Genomic DNA, 21594 nt, shown 5'->3' on the forward strand with positions numbered 1-21594 from the left:
CGGCTTCGACCCCCATGCCAAGAGTGCTGGGGTGTTCGGGATAAACCTGAGGGCTCTTGTTCCCATTCTTGGGTCCATCTAGGGAGGCGCTCAGCACAACGAACCAGGCCGTCGGACTTATAATGCTTTATCACTCTCACTTAGCCATAGAATTCTATAATTTTAATTTTCGACGAAGCCCCTAGTATTCGGAAGACCGAGTTCGGGGCGCTATCCATGCCTAGGCCGGATAAGTCCGGTTCCTCGCTCTAGGCGGCATAAGTCTTTAAGGACTCGAAAAACCTCGCGAACAGCGACTGGTCTCTCGCACTATCATGACAGTCAGTTTTAGCTTTCTCTACTAAGGTGTTAACCCAGCTCAACTGGGGCACAATCGCAGTAGTTCTCCCAGCGCTACCTTAGCCAATAGTGCGGAACGTAAGGTACCAAAACATGGGAGCCGGGCAAACCCAACTATTGACCAAAGACATGATTCGGAGCCAATGTATATAGTGCTATAAGTTCGGGGTGCCGCACTCATGAGAGTGTTCGGTCTTCTCACACCATGTTATGGGGTGCTTAAGCCCTGGTGTATTGGTCGTACCAAAGTGTACGACTGCATAATGTCATGACTGAACATATATATAAAAAAGGAATGCAATAATAGATAGAAGCTATGTATTGTTTATTATTAAGGGGCTGCTACGAAAGCAGAACGATACAAATAGTGCGATAAGGAAGAGATGGGGTTATTTGACATGTCCCCCTCCAGGGGCAAGTTGCGGGTTTTGTAAGTAAAAACAGGTATTTAACTCGTTATAGAGGCCACCTGGACATTCGACGCGGCTTGTCCTCACCCTGGCTGTTGCATCGTGTGTTCGGCGAGTGTATTGCCGGACAGGCCTTCTGAGTAGTTGGGTCCTGAAAGTATATATATATATATATAAAAGGAAAACGGTCGAATAGGGAGCCCCTAAGTGCGGTTGAGCCGCATTCTGGGCGTGCCGTAGTTGTGCCCCTCCCCTTATGCCCATGGTATTTTCAAAGCGTAATTATGTACGCGTGGTACCGATAGCACCATCTAACGAGGGCTGGGGTTGGGGCCGCACTGCTATGCTTGCTCGGATCATGCCGGCCGGCTCTGTTGTAGGTTGCTTCGGGCGCACTTGACGTTGTCCGGACGTTTGATACCCGGATTGGAGAGCTGCCTTGAGAGGCTGCTCTGTACTTCCACCGCCAGGGCCGCTGTGTGCTCCTCCGTTCGGAGAGAGCGTTCGGTGTTTCCATTTACCGTGATGACTCCGCGAGGGCCTGCCATCTTGAGCTTGAGATATGCGTAGTGCGGCACCGCATTGAACTTTGCAAATGCGGTTCGACCGAGCAGGGCATGATAGCCACTGCGGAATGGGACTATGTCGAAGATTAACTCTTCGCTTCGGAAATTATCCGGGGATCCGAAGACCACTTTGAGTGTAACTGAGCCTGTACAGCTGGCTTCTACACCCGGTATGACACCTTTAAAGGTTGTCTTTGTGGGTTTGATCCTTGAGGGATCTATACCCATTTTTTGCATTGTATCCTGATAAAGCAGGTTCAGGCTGCTACCGCCGTCCATGAGGACTCTGGTGAGGTGAAATCCGTCAATGATTGGGTCTAGGACCAATGCGGCGAATCCGCCGTGACAGATGCTAGTGGGGTGGTCCCTTCGATCAAATGTGATCGGGCAGGAGGACCATGGGTTGAACTTTGGGGCGACTGGCTCCAATGCATATACGTCCTTGAGAGCATGCTTCCGCTCCCTCTTGGGGATGTGGGTTGCGTATATCATGTTCACCGTCCGCACTTGCGGGGGGGATCCCTTCTGTCCTCTGTTGTTCGGCGGCCGGGGCTCCTCCTCGTCATCACTATGCAGCCCCTTGTCTCTGGTTTCGGCACTTAACTTGCCTGCCTGCTTGAACACCCAACAATCCCTGTTGGTGTGGTTGGATGGTTGTTCGGGGGTGCCGTGTATCTGGCACGAGCGGTCAAGTATGCGGTCTAAGTTGGATGGGCCCGGAGGGTTTCTTTTGAATGGCTTCTTCCGCTGACCGGGTTTAGAGCCTCTGAATCCGGCGTTGACTGCCGTATCCTCGGTATTGTTGTCGTTAATGCGGCGCTTGTGCTTGTTGCGACGTGACCTACCATTGTTGTCCTTGGTATCTGAATTACCAGGGCTCTTGGTTATGTTATTGCTATGAGCTAGCCAGCTGTCTTCACTCGCGCAGAAGCGGGTCATGAGTGTCGTAAGGGCTGCCATAGATTTCGGCTTTTCCTGTCCCAGGTGCCGGGCAAGCCATTCGTCTCGGATATTGTGCCTGAAGGCTACAAGGGCCTCGGCGTTCGGACAGTCGACTACTTGATTTTTCTTGGTTAGGAACCGTGTCCAAAATTGTCTGGCCGATTCTTCTGGCTGCTGGATTATGTGGCTTAGGTCATCCGCGTCTGGTGGTCGCACATAAGTGCCCTGGAAGTTGTCAAGGAATGCGGATTCTAGGTCCTCCCAGCAACTAATTGACTCTGCTGGCAGGCTGTTAAGCCAATGTCGTGCTGGTCCTTTAAGCTTGAGCGGGAGGTATTTGATGGCGTGTAGATCATCACCGCGGGCCATGTGGATATGAAGGAGATAATCCTCAATCCATATCGCGAGATCAGTTGTGCCGTCGTATGATTCAATGTTTACGGGCTTAAAACCCTCGGGGATTTGATGATCCGTTACTTCGTCTGTGAAGCATAGTGGGTGTGCGGCGCCCCTGTACTGGGCTATATCGCGGCGCAGCTCAGATGAGCTTGATCTGTTGTATTCGGCCTGGTCGTATTTATCATATCCGGTGTGACAGTTATCATCACATGATGCGGGGCGCCCATGCGATCCGTAGATCAATCTTGCTTGCCTTGCCTTGTTCTCCAATATGTCTCGCAGGTCTGTTGCGTCTCCCCGTACTCTGGCATGTTTTGAGCGGTGCCGGGGTGCGGCTTGGGTTGAGGGGTGGCCGATCGGGTGCATCGTACGCTGGTGATGTAGGTTTAGTTGCTTCCTCCTCAAGTTGGGGTAGCAGCCTGCGCTTTGGGTAGCTCTTGGAGGGGCGCTCGAGTTTATACTCTTCGGCCGCCTGGACTTCGGTCCATCTGTCGGCTAGCAAGTCTTGGTCAGCTCTAAGCTGCTACTGTTATTTCTTGAGGCTGCGTGCCGTGGCCATAAGCCTGCGTTTGAAACGCTCTTGTCGACGGGATCCTCTGGCACGACGAATTCGTCGTCGTCGAGGCTTGCCTCCTCTTCGAAGGGAGGCATATAGTTGTCGTCCTCAACCTCTCTGTCGGTCGCTCTCTCATGAGGGATGGCTCTTTCGTCCTCCTGCACTGAATCTTGCTGGAGGGGGTTATCTTCGGCACTGTCCGGCGTGTTGTTATCTCCGGTGCCGGATTCGCAGTTCTTGCTTTGGCGGGATTTAGAGCGGCGCCGCTGTCGTTGGCGCTTGGGTTGCTTCTTGGAGGGGTCATCCTCCGTTTTTTCCTCGCCATCCCCTGCTTTGGGGGTGTCCACCATGTATATGTCATATGACGAGGTGGCTTTCCAGTTCCCTATAGTGCTGGTTCTTGGTCGTCTCCTTCATCGGCGTCCATACCGTCGATGTCTTCAGAGTCGAAGTCAAGCATGTCGGTTAAATCATCGACAGTGGCTACGAAGTGGGTGGTGGGTGGGCCTCGAATTTCTTCGTCGTCCGTATCCCAACCATGCCGACCGTAGTTCGGCCAGGGCTCTCCTGACAAAGAGAGAGACTTTAGTGAATTCAGGATATCGCCAAAGGGCGAGTGCTGAAAGACGTCCGCGGCGGTGAACTCCATGATCGGAGCCCAATCGGGTTCGATCGGAAGGGGTGCGGAAGATTCATAGTACGGAATGGAGTCCGGCACCTTGGAGTCACGGGCCTTGCAAAGGACTAGGCTGGTATTCGGCTCTATCGCCGTAGAGATTATGGCTCCTGGGGTAGCGTCCAACCGTCCATCCCTGGTTAGCGCAGTCGGCTCCAAACTAATGGTCAGAGCGGACTCCTGAGCGGCACTCTGGGCGCTGTCCGGCGGCAAAGCTAGATCATGCCCATCGAGACAGTGCTGTGCGCTCGGCCGTGGCTCGAATCCGTCGAAGATCAAGTCCCCGCGAATGTCGGCCGTGTAGTTTAAGCTTCCAAACCTGACCTGATGGCGAGGGGCGTAGCTTTCGATCTGCTCCAGATGGCCAAGCGAGTTGGCCCGCAGTGCAAAGCCGCCAAATACGAAGATCTGTCCGGGGAGAAAAGTCTCACCCTAGACCGCGTCGTGGTTGATGATCGAAGAAGCCATCAGGCCTAACGACAACGACACAGAGGAACTCTCAATGAAAGCACCAATGTCGGTGTCAAAACCGGTGGATCTCGGGTAGGGGGTCCCGAACTATGCGTCTAGGCGGATGGTAACAGGAGACAAGGGACACGATGTTTTTACCCAGGTTCAGGCCCTCTCGGTGGAGGTAAAACCCTACTCCTGCTTGATTAATATTGATGGTATGGGTATTACAAGAGTTGATCTACCACGAGATCAGAGAGGCTAAACCCTAGAAGCTAGCCTATGGTATGATTGTTGTTCGTCCTACGGACTAAAACTCTCCGGTTTATATAGACACCGGAGAGGGCTAGGGTTACACAGAGTCGGTTACAATGGGAGGAGATCTTCATATCGTATCGCCAAGCTTGCCTTCCACGCCAAGGAAAGTCCCATTCGGACACGGGACGGAGTCTTCAATCTTGTATCTTCATAGTCCGGGAGTCCGGCCAAAGGTCATAGTCCGGCCATCCGGACACCCCCTAATCCAGGACTCCCTCATTAACCATCGGCCAAAAAGCCTGGAAGAAACGAACCGGTACACCATCAGGGCCCAGCGCCGAGGCCGGGTTCATGGCCTTGACGAAAGCCTCTACCTTCGTGGCATCAAAAGGGGTGAGTAAGGCAGCATTCTCCTCTGGTGAGACGCGCTAGTCGGCCGACCAGATGTGGCCAGCAAGGGCTATTCCGCCCCCAAGTCGCCCCGCAAATAACGATTTGTAGAAGTCGTCCATGAGCGAGCGGATAGCCGGGGGGTGGGGGGGTCCTGGAAGAGCTTCCCTCACTCCCATAGGAGTAGAATGGAGCAGTGTCTCCGATGGCCATTAGCGATGGCCTGGAAGTAGGTCGTGTTGGCATCGCCGAAAAGCACCCAACTGAAAGACCCTCGCTGGCGCTAGAACTCCTCTTCCTTGGAATAGATCTCCATAAGGGAGTCTTCCAAGTTATATCTATGGGCCCACTCCTCTGCAAAGATCCCAGAAATATGTGCACGAAGGTCAAGGGCCCGGATCTCCTCGAGGACTGAGGCCTTTTGGACCCGAAGGTCCCTACCAATGTTAGCGCCCCATCCTTTCATGAATTGTCTGGATCGCTTGGACAAATGATGCCAGTCATCCAAGGTCGACATCCGCCTATGGGGATTGTCTAACGCCGAAGTCCAATGAGCCTAGACGGCCGCTATGAAGCCCGGTTGACGAAGCCAGAATGCTTCAAAACGAAACCGAGGGGGGGGGTGTTGGGGTCTCTCATCCCTAGATGACAACAAAAGAGGGACATGGTCGGACCCAATGCGGGTGATAGCCTAAAGGGATGCCAAAGGGAACCGAAGTTCCCAGTCGGGGGAGACAAACACCCGATCAAGCACACTAAGGGTAGGGGACACCTATCTATTAGTCCAGGTAAATCGCGACCCCACCCTGTCCAACTCCAAGAGACCTAAGTCCGCAACCCAGTCGTTGAAATGACGAATCTCCACAAGATCGACTCGAGCGTTACTCTTTTCCGCGGCAAAACGGAGGAGATTGAAGTCTCCCCCCACTACAACAGGGAGGGTCGCGGAGGAGATCTTGGCGTGGAGCTCGGCCAGGAAAGCAGCCGAGCGACTATGGTCGGTCGGGCCGTATACCACGATGATCTCCCACTTGAAGTTCATATCCCGCTCCCAAACCTCCATGCTGACGAAGTGGGATCCACGATCCATGGTTCCCACCTCAAAGGTGGCATCCTTCACACCTAAAAGGATGCCACCGGAGTGACCCTTCACTCCACTAGACGGCAACCAGTGCCAGGCGAACAAATGTCTACTAAGACGCTCAAGTTCCATGAGGGAGAATTCAGTTCGCATTGTTTCTTGGATTGTCACTACATCAATGGATTCATCGTGCATGTACTCAATGAGCTGCCTGCGGCGGCCATCGTGATTGAAGCCCTGCAGGTTCCAAAATAGAGCACGCATGATCGCTCATCGATGGGGTCCTCCCTGGACCCAACGGTAGAGGTGGCACTAAGGGCCCATCGTAAATGGGCCGTACGAGATTGCGTTCAACCACGGATCTCACTCGGGTCATCCACAAGAAGGACGTGACCCCTAGCCTGATGGGGAGTGCAAGGGGGAGGTGCCTCCGTAGCTGCTACCGCCTCACGAGCCCTAGTGGCCGCGAGATGGCCCTCCAAGATCTCCTTGGCCTGGAGGGACGCAAGCTGCTCTAAGACCGAACCCTTCTCGCCACGGAAAACTATAGCCGAGTCGGCTGCGACCTTAGCCAGGTGGCCAAGGGGGACACCAGCAAGAGCAGAGAAAGAATCGATGCAAATATCATCAGAATCAGGACAGGCGGCCTGGGAGTCGGACGGACCCGTGTCGAGGTTGTGTATGGTGGCGCGACGTGATGCCTTCTCCACCGCGGTCGGCGAGGCCCCCGTCAGCCGAGGAGCGGCCTCAAGCCGGGTGCTCTTCCGGGCCGAAGAGACTGGGGTAGAGGCCAAGCGGTGGCGACCCCTGGATTTGGGGGGCCTGTATGACATGGGGGGGAGGCTACCTCAAGGCCGGACTCCAGGGCAGCCGGCGCCACCGGGGCCTCCTGGGTGGGCACCGGAGAAACGAGCCGCGGGGAGGATGGGGGCGCACTGCCATGCTACCCCGGCTGACCCCACTCCCCTCCTCATCAGACAAGGACAACGGAGGGAGGAAGGGAGGCGGGAGAGTGGCACCAGGAGGAAGGGTGGCAGCCTCGTCGAGCATGGCTGCAATAGCCTCGATGTCCTCGGACTCCTCCCCGGGGCAGGGGTCGAGGGCGCCAAGCCCCAAGCCGTGAGTGGACGGGGGGTGAGAGGAGCCAGCTGGAGGAGGATCATCCTTAGGATTAGTCGAGTCATCGCCGGAGGCCTCAGATCGAGGGGAACTGCTGCGAGGGCGACGAGGGGAGCCTTGTGGGGCCGCGCCCCCACCACCAGGGCCCGGCTCGGGGCCAGCAGCACCCCCCGCCTCCGGGTTGAGGGGATCATTGGGAGTCCCACCCTCAACCGAGATGTGAAGGTCGTAGCCAACATCGTTGAAGAACATCCTGATCGTCATCTTGAGCTTGGAAGGGTCCGGTGACTTGATCTGATCCCGAATAGCCGAGCCCGTGGACAGGGAGGGGCCGTCGACCGCCACAAACTTGCCCAACAAGCAGGACAGGCCACGGATAATTCCCTCGACCCTAGCAGTCGGAGTTAGTCCATGGATCTGCACCCACACCGTGGACAGGGAGGCCACCGCAAGTGGGTCCACGGTCGGGACCGAGATGCGGACGAAAAGCTGGTTGAGGGCAAGCGTGAGTCGGGTGCTATGGGTGCTGGAGCAAAGACTGACCGGATCGGGGAAGACAGCAGTGAACTTTCGGTCTGAGACTGGGGTCACCTCCCAATCCCAGTTCGGGTTAAACAGGTGGCGAAGCTCCTCAGAGATGATGGTCGGAGAGGCCGTCCGGCCATCCAAGACCGAAATGGGAGCAGTCATGGGTGGAGCGGCCCGGGCATCAGGGAGGTCCATCTGGAAGAAGCCCAAATCATCCAAGGCGTAACCAAACAACCCAAGGGTCCCAGCGGGTTGGTGGTCCGGACAGAGAGCCATGGGATGATCCGCCTTCTTGCAGAGATAGCACGCGGGAGGCAAGGTGCAGTCACCCTGACAGTGACCGGCCACCCCACAATTGAAGCAAGTAGGCACGGCCACGGCTGAGGGAGGCACCAAAACCACAGGGGGGTTAGTGGCCGATGATGTCGGGCCACCCGGTTGGGCCTGCGCACCCCGCTTCTTCTTCTTAGCGAACGCCCCCCGACCATTGCGGTTATTGTTGTTGTTGGGACCGGTCGGGGGGAATTGGGCTTGGCGACGGGGGAGGGGGAGGGGGGGTCGTAGCGCCACGCGGGGAAGGCCGACGCTCGCTCGGAGCGAGGAGAAGAACGGGAGCGGTGGGGAGGGGAGCGACGGTCCCGGTCCCGACCACGTCCACGCCACTCCTCGGGGGACCGGTCGCGGCCCTGAGAGGAACGCCAGTTGGCGTCGTCGGCCGCGGCCGGCCCTTTGCTGCGGAGCAGGCCATTACGGAGCTCGGCTTCCCGCCGGGAGCCCTCTGAAGAGGCACGCCGCAGTTCCTCCGGCGGGGGCACATCCCGGCCACCCGCCCGGTGCTTGGGGCGAGGGGCCCCATCCCCGGTGTCCTAGGTCATGGGCGACACCGCGAGGGGAGGGGAGGGGACGCGAGAGGATGGGAGGGCAGGCCCAGGCGTCACAGCGAAGAGACGGGGGGACAGGAGGGAGCAAGCTGGTGGCGCCGAGGGGAGTTGGGGAGGAAAACACGCCGGGAGTCCCGTGCCTAACCCTAAAGAGGGGGCCGACCGGCTGTCTGATTGGGCCTGGGCCTGGAGCGAGGCGTGCCCGGTCAGAGCAGGCCCAACCGCTGTGAGCCTAGGCGGCCAGAGGGCCCAGCGGCCTCCCCTTTCCCAGACGGCCCAAATGGCCCTGGGCGGCCCAACCCATCCACAGGGGAGGGCAGGGAGGGAGTTAGGGTTTCCCTGGAGCGGAATTTCGGTCCCCGGGGAACGGCCACGACACTCCCCACGCCAGCCAACCGTGGCATCGCTGCAAGAGAGGGCGACATAGGCGATGGCCGACGCCAGGAGATCGCTGCGCGGCTGACGTCTGCCCTTCCAGCCACCCCCAAGCACGGGCTCGGGCCCCTTCACCGCGTCGGAGAGCAGCGCGATGCACGTCTGGCAACGGAGGGGAAGGTGGTGCACGGTTAGGGCAAGGCCGCACCGGCAGAGGAAGGGGGAGGGGGGCAGCGGCGGCGTCACGGCGACGAGGCCAAGCTCCAAAGTGGCGAGCTCAACCAGCCTGTCGCCAAACCAGCGAGGAGGCCAGGGAAGGCCCGACGATGAGCGGCGGCCTCGGCCTAGTCCGCCTCGGCCGCCCAATCCACCCAACAGGGCCGACAGGGCAAGGCAGGGGCAGGGGCCTCAGCCTGCGGTGCCGGGAGGAGAGGGGCAGTGCGCACGGGAGGGAAGGGCGGAGAGGGCGCGGGGAACCGGCGAGGGAGGACGGCGGAGGAGCAGCGGCGGGGGAGGGGAGCCCGCCGGCAGGCTCGATCGCCGTCGAGAGCGCCAGCAGAATCGCCATCCGCTCCGCCTCACCTCGCACCTGGGATGTAATAGCATGTTTGTTCACTAGCTCGATCAACAGGACATACATTGTTGACATCAAGGAAGAGAGTTGTACATGCAAGAGGTGGGATCTTAGTGGAGTTCCATGTCACCATGAAGTTGCATGCTGCAGACATAAAAAGAATTGACCCTGAGACTTTGGTGCACTCCTGCTACAGTATTGAAGCATTCAAGCTAGCATACAAAGCCATTATCAAGCCTTGCAGAGGTAGGAGAGAGTGGGAGAAGATGAGTGGGTGTGAAATCAAGCCACCTGTCTATGAAAAAAAAGTAGGGAGGCCTTCAAACAAGAGTAGGAGAAAGCAGCCTTATGAGATTAAAAAGAAAGATGGAACCAAGGTAATGACCAGACATGGAGGCACAATAACATGCTCCTATTGCCATGAACAGGGCCATAATATCAAAGGATGCAATCAGAGAAAGGCTGGCATTTTGCCAAATAAATAAGTGAGAAGGGGGGCAAGGGCTATACCTGATGATGTGTCAGATGATGACCAAGTTATGGCATAGCAAGCTGCTAGCCAAGTACCACATGCTGCTCAAGAAGAAGGCAACTCCCACAGCGGGAAGTCAATCTAACACAAGATGATGGCCAACTCACACAGGATGAGGTTAATCTAGCAGAAGATGATGCCCAAGTACCATAGCAGGAGGTCAATCTAACACCAAATGATGGACAACTCACATAGGAGGAGGTCCATGCTACTCAAGATGCTTCTCAAGAAGATGATGAATATGATACACCAGTTGTATTTCAGGCAAATGCTAATCTTTTGTTCACTTTTTATCAGTTGTGTCTAATCAATTAAAATGTAGAATGCTTCATAGGATGTACAATGCTTATCAGTTGTGTCCACTTCTTGTCTTTGAACAGGTGCAGGACTTTGGATGTACAATGCTTCACAGGATGTAGCAAGCTAGACCAGTGCCTAGAGAATACTCTGAAACTACTGTGCCAGATTCAGCATTTATCTCATTGGAAGCTAGTTCTCAAGCTACAACACATACAACAATAGCTATAACTGATGGGAGCCTGACCATGAAGTTGCTGAAGATGAAGAAGGACAAAGAAAGGCAGATGACAACCAGAAGAGATGCAGCACTAGAGGCCATGAATGAGTTGGCAGAGAGGAGAGCAGAGGAGGCAGAAGCAAAAAGGCAAGAAATTGCTCTGAGGAAAGCAGAGCAAGTAGCAAGAAGAAGAAGAACCACAATAGCCAAAAAACTGCATTGCAATAAGAGAAGGAAGCAAAAGCAATTGAAGCTAAAGCAGAGGCAGCACTAAAGAGAAAAGAAGAACAAGAAGCAAAGAGAGCAGATGCAGCACTGAAGAGGAAGGAAGATCAAGAAGCAAAGAGAGCAGAGGCAGCACTGAAGAGGAGGGAAGATCAAGAAGCAAAGAGGAAAAAGCAAGAAGAGGACAAGAGAAGAAGAGCTGAGCAGAAGAAGCAAGCAGGGCCAAGTGGACATGTGCCCAAGAAGCAGAAAAGAGTCAATATGTTTGATGAGTTTAGATGAATCAGTGCTGTTGCACTTGCAGTCATCTGATTTTTTGTCAAAAACTTCAAACTGAGTGTTTGAAACTATTCAAATGTACCAGCCATTCAGTGTTTGAAACTATTCAAATGTACCGGCCATTCAGTGTTTGAAACTATTCAAATGTAGTTCAATCATTGGCTCATTTAGTTAACTGCATTTTTGAACTGAGTGCTTCAGTGTTTAGTAGCTGAATTTTTTGAAGTTAGTACTCAGCTCAGCTAAATGTTTGACTGAAATTTATGCAAGTCGATTGTTTGAGTTCACTAGTAAGCTTGCATGTGCAACGCACGATAGCACAATAGAAATAGTTAGAATCTCATTCATCTAGTTAGACTTATCAACCAACAAAAAAACATATCATAAATTTCGAGATGCAAGATTTAACCGAATAGTTGCAGAGACAATATTTCAGTAAGATTTTTGAACCTCTCAAGTTGAAAATTGCAATGCATAGACAAACATCTAATTGTTGTAATAAATGCTTGGTCATCCAAAAATTTAGTAGCACGAATGAGCCATAATCATCTCATGCATCAGATAAAATTATAATCATGTGAAGCAATTTGATTATACACATGCAATATTGCATTTCATCGCCAAAAGGAGTACAATATTCCATTCACAAAATCCTTAAGTATGCACACACAATGGTATCAAGTATATCCATGTATCACATCACGGAAAATAAGTATTTTTGTATTGCATCCTAAAGAAAATACACTCATATTCCATTGCAATATATATATATATATATATTTGCAAACTTGACAGGAGCAATGTCTATTAGTAGGAGCAGATAGTTTTTAAAAGAATCCCCATCACCCTGAACAACTCTGACAACAGCATGTTTGCTCATCTTCACTGACTCTCTGATCATTCCCAAAAAAACTCTGATCTTGAATGCGCATCACATCTTTTGAGGTCTCATGCCAATGTACAAGCTCCAAGGTTATGCGTCAATGAATCCCGTGTAACTAGTGAAGTTGCATGCAAATGTACAAGCTCCAAGGCTACTGAATTTGTCCTAAAGCCACAACTTTTTGAATGGCACACAAAAAACTCAAGAATTCCATTTTCTGCGCTCATTAAGTCTAGTAGGTTCTTTTTTGCCATGAAATTCAAGAACTTGAGGCTTCTGATTTCTTCTTGTCAATATCAAGTTGCCACGATGTGTATGCTACAACCGAAATTAAAATAAAATCTAATCATCTATAACTAAAAAAAATGGTTAGAATATTTGGCAGAGGCTTGAGATGTGCAATACTGAGACTTCCTGCCATAACCATCGGAAGTACAAAAGAGGAGCAAACATCATTAACGAAAGAGCCTAAAAGAATCTTGTGGGTTTTATGGCACATATCAACACTGACACCCTTAAAATGTTCATCACTAAAAACACTAATTAAAAAGATTAGGAATGCAAATTACATGATCCAAATTTGCATAGTAATAATGATACAAGAAGTTGTAGCCAATTGGAACTAGCAATATCCACAGTAGCAAAAACTAGACCATCAAAGCTGAAATGAATACAAGCTCTCAAAATTATTATATAGTTCATAGAAGGGTACTTGTTTTTCTAATTTGCTTAACATTGTTGCGCCTAGTTCCCACGGTAAATTTGGGAAGATGAACAACTGAAGATGCCTGAGTTAGGTATGCTAAAAGTATACATCTCTACTCCTAATGGAGCAGTTGGTAGTCTCCACCGGTCAATTTTCGTCCCATCACTTTCGTTCGGGTTTTTTTCGTAGGTTAACGTTGGTAGATTATTTTGGTTCCGTCCACCACCTCCCCTCCGCTAGTTTTCCCGTCGCGATAGAACCAATCCCTCACTAGCCCTACCTCGTCTCCCGTCTCCAATCGCAGCCGCCGCCGCACCCCAATCCAATCCCGCCGCTGGCGATCTCCTCGTCCCCCTGCGCCGCCGCCCCCAACCTTCTATTCCTCTCCCAAGGGAATCTCAAGGGAAGGGTAGGGAAGGGAAGGGAAGGGAAGGCAAGGGAAGGGAAGGGAAGGAAGAGGGAGCGCCCAGATCCACGGCGGCATCAGCGCGCCGTCGTCGACCTGATCCGTGTCCGTCCTCAAGGGAGGTCGGCCATGGAGGTCCGACCCGGCCCGGCAGCAGCCATGGACGGATGGAGATGCCCCAAACCCTACCCTCAAGGACGACGCCTCAACCTTCAAGGACGCGCGCCGGCGACCGCGGATCTCCGGTGACGGCTATGGTGAGTGTGTACCTGAGGACGTTCTTCCTCGGATTCATCATCTCCCCCTGCTCGTGATTCCTTCCTTGGTTTCTTTTCTTTTGTGTGCAGGATGACTGCCCCGGATCTGGACACACGACCTGCAGCTGCAGCAGCAGCTGGACGACCGAACGCACGAGCCCTCCCTCCCTCCCTCATGGCTCTGCTTCCTCCTACCCTGCCCCCCTCACGTGGGCGTGGTGAGCTTCCTACCCCCCGTGCACATCTCATCAAATCTAGATTGCTCTGAACGTATTTATCCTGTAAGGGTTGTGTCGTATGTTCTTCTTGCCATAAATATTTCAGAAAATATCAGCATTTGATGAGTGGATGATATGAAGGAATCATGCTGTTAGCTCAACTGTGTTAACGATGCCTGTTATTGTTTTCCATGATTTGCTTTTCATTGGTACAATTTTTTTAGCATATATGGAGGCCATCTATTGTTCTGCACTATCTTGTTTGTGGACTTACATTTGACTACACTATCTTATAAAGGTCCCACAAATAGAAGCGTTGCTCATATGCTCCTGAATCAGGTGTGCAGTATGATGGAGTTTACAGAATTGAGAACTGTTAGATAAAGATTGGTGTTCAGGTAATTTTACTTCCTGTACAGAGGTTCCACATGCTGCTCTCTACTTTGTGCCACTGAATGAAAGATCAATGTATATTCTTTTGATTTCTGTCACAGGGTACGTATAAGGTCTTGATGTTAAACTGATGTATTTTTATTGCTTACTAAACCCTCCTAAGTCCTAACTCAACCACTTGAAGTTAAACTGAAGTATTAATCAATCTTGTTTGCTTTCTTGTACGTGTATGCCTACTTACCTTGCCCTATATGGCGATCGATGGCCAGCCATAGAAAGGTTCTGATTTTTTTATTTTGTCAAGTTCAGTTCATATTTTTTTATCCATGTGGTGTTTAAACGATGGCTATGTAGAGTTCATAGAAATTGTGAGGCATAGAATTGATTCAATCTTCAGTTTTTTCCAATTTGGTTCAGAGCTATTACCTGCTACACCTACAGATGTGAAAAGCTTACACTTTGCAAATCCAAAATTAAGCAGCATAATTTCTCACAGATTATATATAAATTGAGTGACAACTGCTGGGACATGTGCTTCTTTTGACCTATTATCTTGCTTTTGCATGATTAATTGAAGGTCCATAAGGCAGTTCTATCTCTCTCGCTAACACAATAAGTTTCTCTTTAACAAAAAAATAAACATAGGGCAGGAGCATAGATGGTGCACAGGAGAGCTGCCTTGTCATTGATAGAGGAAGTGTGAGAGCATGCTAATTGTGCAGGGAAGAGAAATAAAATGAAAGCGAAAATGAGAAACAAAAGAGAAGAATGTTATGATCTCATGATAATGTCGGCCACCAGCCAGCGCCCACAGGAGTATACCTATAGGCGGTCCAAAGGTACTAGCATGCTTGCCAATGAATGTCACATGCTCTGCCTAATATGTAATGCTTGGTTCCCAAAGGTACTAGCATGCTTGCCAATGAATGTCACATGCTCTGCCTAATATGTAATGCTTGGTTCTTTTTTTTGCTTGTAGTTCATGCTTCTTTTCAATTATGCAATTTAGAAAGAAAAAAAGTATGTTATTATGTCATTATGCCATGTCAGTTTATGTCATGGAGGCCGGTAAAGTGATTATTAGTTAAAAAGTATAGGTCAAGCTTGATATGTTCTAATCTGTAGTTACTTAACCTTTGCTTCAAAGTAGTCATGCATTATGTGATTATCAAGCTTCAATTGACTGATGCTTTCATTGATTAATTCCAGGTTATCTAGGTTGGTAAAAAGCAAGGCCGCCTCATAGTTGAGGAAGATGATGTGTAACCAATGAAGAAGATATATTAGGATGGAACTCGAGGCATTTTGTGGACTAGTATCTATAGTTTTTTGATGCCTATAAAGCAGAGGTTTGTGTGACAAAACAGAAGTATCCATGAATTACTACTTTATAAGATTTAGGTTCCACTATAATGTTGTTGATGATAGCCAAGCCGAGAAAGAAGGATCCCGATCTCTGCCGTGGTCGACAAACAGCGCGATGGGCGGAGCACCCAGCCCGTAGGCTCATCCCCTTCTCCGATCCACTCCGGCGGCGGCCATCGTTGGTGTGTTGCGCTTGTGTCACCTCTCATGATTTTTTTTCTGGTTTGATTCCCCACTCACGGGTGTGTGGTATGCAGTCAAGGCATCGGTTCATGTGGTTTCCTGCTACTGGCATATGTAGGTTTACCGCTGGATTCAAGTCTAGAAATGTTTTATTTTCTTAAAATTTATTTATCATATGCTTTCATGATTTCATCAGCAAAGAGATGCAGACGAGAGGAAGAGAGCCTCCCCCAAGCTATGTCTAGGCGATGCACAGGCGACGGCCACCCTTCCTGTTATTGCCTCCATGGCTGGCTGCTCATCCCCAGGAACCTCCTCCCCTCTCACGTGCGTGATTAAGGTCTACTCCTTGGCTGACATTTGTGCACACCGATTCTCTGGTTTCTCTCCACCGAAGAATCAAAGAAACAAGCAAGCTGATGTCTAACATATTCGTTTCGTAATAGTTGGAACACAGGTATCTAGGGCAGGGCGTGGTCACATTGCAGGAAGCAAGGAGCAGCGCAAAGTTGTCTCGGCCGTGCCCTGCATCGAGGAGGAACACATGTATTTACAAATCGAGGAAGAAAACATGTAGTTTTCTGTATTTTTCTGTTTGTTATTTTGTAACTTTATGCTTCACCTGTCCTGAATTATACCTATACTCATGTTGTCAGATACATAGGTATACAGATACATAGCTATGGAAGATACGATTTACTGATACATATCTGAATGTTATAGCTATAAAGATACCTGATTGTTATAGCTGAATGTAACAAAGAAAGTGGTATGGATGAATGGTGTCGTTTCTTTACCCATGCTGTGGTTGAAATCGTTGTTTGGTTCCCAGGTTGAATAAATCCGACATATGTAAATCATCGATGTTTTTCTGGAAGTAGTATAGTAGGTTTAAGATGGCTAATGCTACATCTACGTACAGAGATACAAAGACTTACGTAAACTACCTAAACTAAATCCTCTCCCCCCTGATTTTAATGGGGGTGGGCCCCTTCCTCTCCTTGTCTCCAATCCTGATCCACCACGTCTCTCATTACGTTAGATTACGTTACTTGTTTACGTAAGTGTAGCATTGTCCGTTTAAGATTGGGCGATGATTGGTTCATTCGACTACTTATAATTTGGGTTTCTATAGTTTCAAGAGGCTAACAATTCCACCTTGGGTGTCTTATCTCTAAGATTCTAACTATCAAATAACATTGCTTTGAAGTGTAGATGTTCCGGGATTGCTAGCTCCTGCCAGGTGATCAGAATTACTGCTTTGTTTATTACTCAACGATGTTGGACACTGGTTTCTCTAAATATCTTTTACAAGTACAGTTTCTACTTTTTTCTGCAGAAATACAACATGGTAGTCTTGAAGTAAATACCAATCATGTGATCCGATATGTTGTTTCAGAACAATAGACCATCAATATTATTTTCGCCTCGTGTTCTAGAGGAGGACAGCTAATTAAGAGAAAACTTCGGTGGGATAGAGACAGAAGTTTGCTATATTTCACAATACCCAAACCGAATTTCATTGCTGATTCTTCTGCCCTGAACTTTGCCCATGCCAATTACATTTTGTAGACCCTATTTAAGGAAACTACTTCGTTTACACCATCCCATTGGCATGTCTATTAGCAGTAATGAAACTTAAATGAACACTTCTAGGCTAGATATTATTGAGGTGTTGTGTATGTTGGTCCTTTTTATAGATCTTGCCATCTTTGTTTGCCAGGTGATCAGTCATTTAAAGTATTTGAGAAACTTGAAGGGAAGCACATGGCAAAGCCATAATTACCTTTTAGTTATATTTCAAGTTGTAGGAAAGTTGGAATCAATCTGGAAAGCATCTTTCTATTGCAGATATTTTATTGTGGCTTGAAGACTTACACTCTGTTTGATGTTACAGAAATAGTGAGGTTATGCCACAATGCTGATAGACTTGGTACTTGTAGGATGGAGAGGAGAAGACTGAAAAGGATGTTGATATGAGGAATTCAAGGAAGTGGAAGAGGAAGAAAGTTCTGATGATGGTGATAATTAGGTTAGTACCTTAGAACTTTATATGCACTGAGGTTTTCTTTTGGGGTAGAAAATTGGGTTTTAAAAGGTTCATCATTTTGGTAAAATTGTGTATTGTATGTGTGCTCCTTCACATCAACAAATATGAAATGGATAGACCAGTTGATGCATAACTTAGTTGTCATCCATATTGTCAAGTTTAACTCATATATTCTCGCTCTACAGAATATCAAGTTTGACGACGATGATGATTGGAACCAAGAGGAGGAAGTACGTAAGTTTCCATCTATTCATATGGATGTTACCCTCGATGTACTGTGACCAAATATGTAATGCCTAGTTTGGTTTAATTATTTTCTTGTGTATCACTAGATAATCAGTTAACAAGTGTTGGCCATGGTGCATTGATCTTATTTAGTTGTGGTTTTGTATGCCTCCCCCAGCTGCTGCTAAAACCCACCAAAGAATTAGCAAGAAAATTGATGGTGGGAGCTAGCAATGCCGGCAGTGCCTCCTTTAGGATTACAAAATCGTTAATCCTATCTTCGCTTGCATGTGACTGATGGTGATGCTACACAAGTTCTGAAGGCAGTGCCCTCCCCTTGAGCAGGTAACAAGGATATATTAAAAACATTTTAACTTTCTGACATATTAGTTCAACATTTTTTGCATAGTACCTAGCAAATTCAGAAAGTGCACAAACAGATCTCATCCATATCTTGTGTTTTGCTTGTTCAGTCTTTTGAGGTAACTTCTATTGTGTATTCCATTCTCTTCAGGAGATCTTGCTGGTTCTGCATGGCACAACTGGATTAAATATGCTACAGCAAGCGAAGGAGTTCAATGATGTAATTGTCACTCTACTGTTCTGATGCTTGATTCATCAGATATGTTTCTATTGGATGCTAATAATGAGGGACTTTCTTGGCTTCATACCAGTTTGTTGGAATCAAAGGATTCATCCTAACGAAGACGGGACTGCTCGTGTTGGTTGTGTGGTACAGGCGATTTCCAGTGCTTTATTGTAACAGTACAAATTCCAGTCCTGGATCTTAAATAAACGACAACTAAACTTGCTGACCTGAATCCTGTCTCAGGTGAGTGTTCATAGACGAACTTGGAGTTCTAGCCAAGTTTGTTGGCGTCGGCGAAGGGGTGGAAGATCTCCAACCTTTTGATGCAGAAGCATTTATTGAAGCCATTTTCCCATAAAAGTGACCCAGTTATTAGTGTTTCTCATGTAACAAGATTTTGGCTAGCATGCTACTCCCTCCGTTTCTAAATATATGTCTTTTTAGGAATTCTAATATGGACTACGGCTGTGTTTGGTTGAGCTGCAGATTCTGGAAAAGCAGCTGTGGAAAAGCTGCTGTGGAAAAGCTGCTGTGAAAATGCTGCTGTAGAAAAGCTGGAGGCTGTTTGGTTAAAACGACTGTGAAACTGTAGATTTGGTTGTAAATTGTCTGTAATGCCCCTGGCAGCTGAGTGAATATGTTTATATGCTAATTGACCTTAAAGTAGTGACATGTACATTTGTAGGGAATTGGACGATCATTTGACATAGAAAAAAAATATGACAATGTAAGCAATTTATAGTAACACATACACAATTGAACAACTATACTTTGATGTTGCATACATTTATATAGATAATGCTCCCATAATATTATTACAAAGACATGCACCATACAAGACATGTATGGTTCACATGATGATGACCTCCATCGACATAGCTAAACTTATGTTGCCATCGCTAGACAAGCATGAGCTGTCCTACTACGAATATTGCCATGCTATATTCGTTCTCCTCATCTTCAACCGGATCTGCTTGTGTTCATGCCACCTCCCGTCGTAGCACTGGAAGTACATACTCATCATCGGCATCACATCTATCAAAAACTTTAATGTGGCACTGCTGGCCAATGACAGCTCAATATGTGCATCAAGCAATTATGTAGCACAAGACATAAACCATGACAAAATTGGGCCATTGCTGGCTAATCCATTCATACATAATCTTGAAAATGCATAGAGAGTAGCAATATGCAGCAAGTACTAATGATACTGTAATAACAGATTACAATCTATGGCTATTAATCATCACATCACAAAAAAACAGAAAAATATATATGCATGAACAGATAAATTTTTTTGGAAGAGGATGGATGGGGACGAGTGATGGAGGGTGGAGGGAGGAGAGAGGAGGAAGGAGTCCCAGTTCACCGGCATCGGCGCCGCCGGACGGCCGAACCTGCCCCGTCCCTCACGGATACCAGATTGAGGAGGCATGGGACGGCCTGACCTCCACCATAGGGGGCAAAGGAAGGGAGGAGCCGAGGAGGGAGGTAGGAGTAAGGAGGAGAAGGGCCGGTGCACCGGTGCCGGAGCCATCGGACCGCCGGCCGGCCACCGCCACGGGATGAGGGAGGACAGAGGGAGGAGGGTGGAGGGAGGAAGGAGAAAGGAAGGAAAACTATACCTGCCGGATGTGGAGTGTCGCCGTAGTGAGCCGCGGAGGCAGGGGCGGCGGCGGCGACGGCCGGCGGCCAGCGGAGGCGGCGGCGGCGGCCAAACCCTAGGCTGCCGATGCGCGCAGGTCGTCGGGTCGAGCGGGACTCGAGCCTGTTCTGTCTGTTTCCTCTGATGCAATGAGAAAAAAAGAACGAAGGGGTATGACTTGGGAGTGGCATGGTGGGTAAATACATTCCAATTTTGAGGGGACAGCTAAAAACGCCATGCTGAAGTTGGGGGTGCACCGGCTGCGAGAAATACACTACGGAGAAGCTGTAACTTTTGCAACTTCTGCTTCTTCTTTTCACCCTTTGGTTAGCTTTTAACTTCCAAAAGCCAGAAGTTGGCTCCAAAAGCTCAACCAAACACAGCCTACATATGAAGAAAAATGAGTGAATCTACACTAGAACTTGGTGCGACAGAAAGGGGTCGTGATGGCGAAGATGAGGTGGGTGTCGTACGGTTTGAAAGGAGAGCATAGCGAGAAATGTCCTGCTATGGCTGAAAACCGAGCGGGAAGGGGAGGGTCCGGCAAGAAAAGAGAAATGTGTGTTGTGGGGGGCGGGTTTTTGTCGGACCGCGTGTTGGACATAACATGACGGATAGTCAAGATTGTTGGGCAAATAAGCCACGGTGACGAGCTAGTCGCGACTAGCGCGTGTATGGGAACGAGCTGGGCATGTCAGACGCGTTGGGTCCGTGGCATGTGTGTGCGTGTGTGTGTGCGTGTGGTGCATGGGGTGCCCATGCAAGTGTACACCGTAGGTGTGCGTGTGTATGTGCTCTGTTGGCGAGAATAGGAGGTGCGTGGAGTTGGTCAAGGGCGGGCTCGCCGTGACCCGGACGTGTGCGTGCATGTTGGGCGCGGGCAGAGCAATCCGAACCGGGCGCTCCACGTGGACGGGAACATGGGGTGCGCGCCCAGACGTGGCCCATGATATAAGACCCCCCCCCCCCAGATGTTGTAACAGGTGTGGGCTAGGTTCGTGCTCAGGGAAAACAGAAAACGCCGTTCGTGGCGGCGGTGGCGTTCGTGCGCCGGCAAACCTCGATGTGCTTCGTTTCTCCTTCTTCTTCTTTTTGTCGTTCGAGCACAGCAAGCAGAGAGAGTGAGAAAGGCAGTAGCTAGGGCTAACTAGGGTTTAGGGTTTGGTTCCAACAATTGGCATCAGAGCCACATTGTGAGAGGTGATCGCCGGCGATGTCGCTCGTCCCGTATGCCGGCGGGTCGGGGAGCTCGCTGTCAACGCCGGTCCTGATGCTCACTGGTGATAATTACACCACGTGGGCAATCAAGGTCGAGGACAATCTCAACGCGGCTGGGCAGTGGGAGGCGGTGGTGCTACCGAAGGACGCGGCCGCGGTGGTGATCGCCAAGAAGGACAAGCCGGCGTGGGCGTACCTGCTCGGGGCGCTGGTGGAGGATCTCCTGCTGCAGTTAGCGTCCAAGAGGACGGCAATGCAGGTCTGGGCCAGCCTGAAGGCGTGATTCATCGGCGCGGATCGAGTCCGGGCGGCGCGGCTGGGCACTCTCCAGGGTGAGTTCGAGCTGCTACGCATGGCGG

The 21594-nt window shown here is 49.9% G+C and overlaps 2 long non-coding RNA genes across 14 annotated transcripts; one reads left to right on the forward strand and one right to left on the reverse strand.

The window, feature by feature from the left end:
* The first annotated feature begins 12897 nt into the window (after nt 1-12897).
* LOC123156157 (uncharacterized) lies at nt 12898-19196 on the forward strand. 13 transcript variants are annotated; one of them, XR_006477886.1, is made up of 11 exons: nt 12898-13349; nt 13440-14799; nt 15170-15507; nt 15583-15622; nt 15705-15848; nt 15955-17540; nt 17744-17792; nt 17962-18128; nt 18298-18366; nt 18458-18516; nt 18616-19196. It is a non-coding gene; the product is annotated as an uncharacterized lncRNA (long non-coding RNA). The 13 variants fall into 13 exon arrangements; XR_006477884.1 differs by having other exon boundaries at nt 12899-13349; nt 18458-19196; XR_006477888.1 differs by lacking the exon at nt 17962-18128 and having other exon boundaries at nt 12899-13349.
* On the reverse strand, nt 19129-20143 carry LOC123156159 (uncharacterized). Its single transcript, XR_006477894.1, has 2 exons — nt 19998-20143; nt 19129-19375 (listed from the first exon to the last, which is right to left on the reverse strand). It is a non-coding gene; the product is annotated as an uncharacterized lncRNA (long non-coding RNA).
* Nucleotides 20144-21594: the final 1451 nt, after the last annotated feature.

Source organism: Triticum aestivum, chromosome 7B (assembly GCF_018294505.1).
Source record: "Triticum aestivum cultivar Chinese Spring chromosome 7B, IWGSC CS RefSeq v2.1, whole genome shotgun sequence".
Classification (NCBI taxonomy): Eukaryota; Viridiplantae; Streptophyta; class Magnoliopsida; order Poales; family Poaceae; genus Triticum; species Triticum aestivum.